We start from the raw sequence: 3,999 nt of genomic DNA on the forward strand, positions 1-3,999 counted from the left end.
TCTTGCTGTTTTTTCATTTTAATTTTGATTTAGATGCTGTTTGGACAGATCCAATCGATGCAATGTGTTCAAATTGTTCTTGAGCTTCTAATTTCAATTTTGTGTAGGATTCCTTTGAGTTTTGGTGTTGTTGTTTTAATTTTTCTAAAAATTTTAATTGGTTCATATTGTTGTGTTTGAGTCATTTTGATTTTTGAATCCATAGATGTTTTTGTCAAGTCATGTGCATCCTAAATTGTCATCACTTCTATGTAATACTTTTCTGGATAATTTTGGTTCATTGATTTTAATTTTGAGTCCAGATTGATAATTCTGTGTTTGATCCTTTAGTGCATTTTATTTTTTAGATTTGAGTTCATACTTGTGTGCTAGATCCACACAAGTTCCTATACATCAACTCTATTGTGTTTTTGAAGTTTCTTAAAACTGTTTTTAATTCCAGATTAGGATTCTATTTTCTGTGCTGGTTGTTTCTGTTTATGAAATTAAAATTCGTTGGAGAAAAATTATGAAATTATGGATTTAGAAGAAAAGTTCAAAAAAAAAGTGAAGCAAAATTCGAAATAGAAAAAAAAATGATAAATCAAATTCAAACAGTGTGCAATTCTAGCACGAAATAAACGATGAAGTGGCATCATATTTGAAATATTTATCATAATTAATTGATGAACTATTTTAGCATGATTCCAACGCCAAAAGTTAGTTAAGATCTTGAGTTGTATGTGGTTTAAAATTCAAATTCAAATCTGAAAGATTCAGCTCAGCATAAATTTTTTAAGTCACGCATTTGAAACCTCAAAATTCCAGTAGTACTGTTTTGGTTTTGTTAATCCAATTCTAGTGTCATTCATTAGGTTCAATTTGTGTGTTATCCTTTTATTGTGTACTTTATTTTGTTTGCTTGTCAATTTTTGTTCAATTACTCTTTCAAGTTGTCATATATCAACTCCTTTTGTTGTATTACAATTTCAAATTGATTTTTTATTTCTTTAACTTTTGTTGACCTCATTTCTTAGTGGATAAGTAATTCAAAGGTGCATTGTTAAGTTTGGAGCTAACATCTTTGGTGAGAGCTTTATTACTTAGTATATGCTGAATTGAATTCATAAAGTTGAATATCCTTGAGAGGTTGAGCAAGAGAACAACAACAAGTGAGCTTAAAGACTTACACAAAGAAGGAGTGCCAAAAAGAAAAAGAAGGATTTCATAGAATAGGATTTTCTAAATTTTTGGTCAATTCAATTTTCTTTGTATTTCCTTTGAGTTGTAATTATTAAAACCTTGAATAATTAGTGGATTAATTGCGCATTAGAGGGTGAGTGCGTCTTCAAGGTTGAAAGTGCCAAGAAGCCTCACCTTAGGAAACGCCTAGTTTACAAGCTTTTCTAGATAACAATTTTTCTTTTAAAGTGTTTATTTGCTTTATATTGTTTGTTTGCATAAAAATTGTGTTTTCATTCTTGATTTTGCTATAAGTTAATTACTTAGAGAAGGATTTGTGAAAGTCTTGAAGGATAGAATCTGGCTAGGAAAGGCTTGGTACTTAAGTAATCCAAGTGATTCACCTCCCTTTCCTGGGAATCTACCTACATTACTCCACTTATCTTTCTTTTGGTAAATTGCTTTTAACACATAACTTTAACCATGTCTTCTCATTCTCATCATTCTAGTGAAAGTGATAGAGAGTCTATTAAGTCTCTTTTAAAACAACTAGCACAAGACATTCAATCACTTTCATATAGACAATTGCAATATGAGACCCAACTCAAAGAAAGGGAAAAATCGAAAAAGAGTTCTCATGCATCTAGCTCTAGGGGAGATGAATCTTTTGGGGAACAAAATCTTAGAATTAATGACTATTATCAACCACCCCCTAGGAGAGCTAGGAGAGAAAGACAAGAAAGAACTAAGGAGGTTAGGGTAGATCTACCTTATTTCCATGGGAAAGAAAATGTAGACGCTTACTTAGATTGGGAAATGAAGGTAGAACAATTATTTGTTTGCCATAGAGTAAGTGAGGAAAGATAGGTACCCCTAGCCACCCTAAGCTTTCAAGGTAATGTTATGTATTGGAGGACTGCCCTTGAGCAAGATAGGCGACTTCATAAGGACCCTCCCATAGAATATTGAAATGATTTTAGGGGAGCCTTAAGACGCCACCATATTCTTTCATATTATAATAGGGAGTTAATGGACAAGCTCCAAAGACTCCAACAAAAGACTATGAGCATAGAGGAATATAGGCAGAAATGGAGTTATATATGATGAGAGCCTCAATTAGGGAGTCTGAGCCCACCACCATAGCAAGGTTTTTGAGTGGACTCAATCTTGAGATTAGAGATAGAGTTGAACTTTTACCCTATAGAGACTTGAATGATTTAATTCAACTTTGTATCAAAGTTGAACAACAAAATTTAAGGAAAACTTCAAGTCGTAGGGAAAGTTCATATTCTAACTCATATCCCAAGAGAGAGTATAAAAGGGAGGAAACCACAAAGGAGAAATCTAAGGAAACTCCCAAAAATATAGATAAAGAAGTGATAACCCCACAACCCCGTAACAGAGATACCAAATGTTTTAAATGCTTTGGAAGAGGTCATATAGCTGCCCAATGCCCAAAAAGGGGAACCATATTCCTAAGAGGTAAGGATGTATATAGTAGCCAAAGTGATGAAGCTAGTGGGGAAGAAGAAAAACAAAATAGAGAAGGGGCTTATCCATGTGAGGGTGAGTTAATGATGATATGTAGAACCCTCAATAACCAACCTAGTACAAACCAAGAGACACAAAGGGAGAACATTTTTCACACAAGGTGTAATGTTTTTGAAAATGTGTGTTCTCTCATTGTGGATAGTGGTTCTTGCTACAATTGTTGTAGTGCTAAGATGGTTGAGAAGTTGAATCTACAATTAATACCACATCCTAAACCTTATAAACTTCAATGGATTAATGAAGATGGGGAATTAACTGTTGATCAACAAGTGAAAGTCGAGTTTTCTGTGGGAAACTATAAAGATAAAGTTTTATATGATATAGTTCCCATGAAAGCTTGTCATATTTTGTTGGGAAAACCTTGACAATTTGTTAAGAAAACTATGCACAATGGTCTCACCAATGAGATTACTTTCACTCACAAAGAAAAGAAGTTTGTACTTTATCCCTTATCACCTTCACAAGTGATAAAGGACCAAGTGCAAATGAGAAAAAAAAAAGAGGAAGAGAAAAAGAAAAAAAAAAAAGAAAACCAAGAAAAAGCCTTTAGGGAAAAGAGGTGTGGGAGAAGAATGTTCCTTCCCACAAGGTTATTCAGAAAGAAGAAGAAAAAATTGAAAACAAGATTGAAAAAAGTACTTCTCTTTGAACAACCTTCAAGCCTCCTATTTTGTAAAGGAACACTTACATGCACTGCCACACTTACTGAAACTTGTGTTCTACCTCCTCAAGTAAAAGATCTTTTAAAAGAATTTGATGACATATTCTCTAAGGAAGGCCCTAGTGGACTTCCCCCTTTTAGAGGAATTGAACATCAAATAGATTTAGTTCCGGGAGCTAGTCTACCCAATAAACCAGCTTATAGAACTAATCCTGAAGAAACTAAGGAGATAGAATCACAAGTGCAGGATTTGTTGGATAAGGGTTGGGTTTAAAATAGCCTAAGTCCTTGTGCTGTACCCATCTTGTTGGTGCCCAAAAAAGATGGCAAGTGGAGAATGTGTTGTGATTGTAGAGCCATCAATAACATCACCATCAAGTATAGGCATCCAATTCCAAGACTAGATGACATGCTTGATGAATTGCATGGGTCCACCATATTTTCTAAAATTGATCTTAAAAGTGGATATCACCAAATTAGAATTAAAGAAGGTGATGAGTGGAAAACCGCTTTTAAAACCAAATTTGGATTATATGAGTGGTTAGTGATGCCTTTTGGACCCACTAATGCACAAAACACTTTCATGATGTTAATGAATCATGGCTTAAGGGATTGTATAGGTAAAT

At 33.8% G+C, this 3,999-nt stretch overlaps 1 pseudogene; it reads left to right on the forward strand.

Annotated features, from left to right (window-relative positions):
* The first annotated feature begins 1,644 nt into the window (after nt 1-1,644).
* Nucleotides 1,645-3,647, forward strand: LOC150027557 (uncharacterized; annotated as a pseudogene).
* Nucleotides 3,648-3,999: the final 352 nt, after the last annotated feature.

Source organism: Phaseolus vulgaris, chromosome 5 (assembly GCF_051622355.1).
Source record: "Phaseolus vulgaris cultivar YP4 chromosome 5, ASM5162235v1, whole genome shotgun sequence".
NCBI classification, from domain to species: Eukaryota; Viridiplantae; Streptophyta; class Magnoliopsida; order Fabales; family Fabaceae; genus Phaseolus; species Phaseolus vulgaris.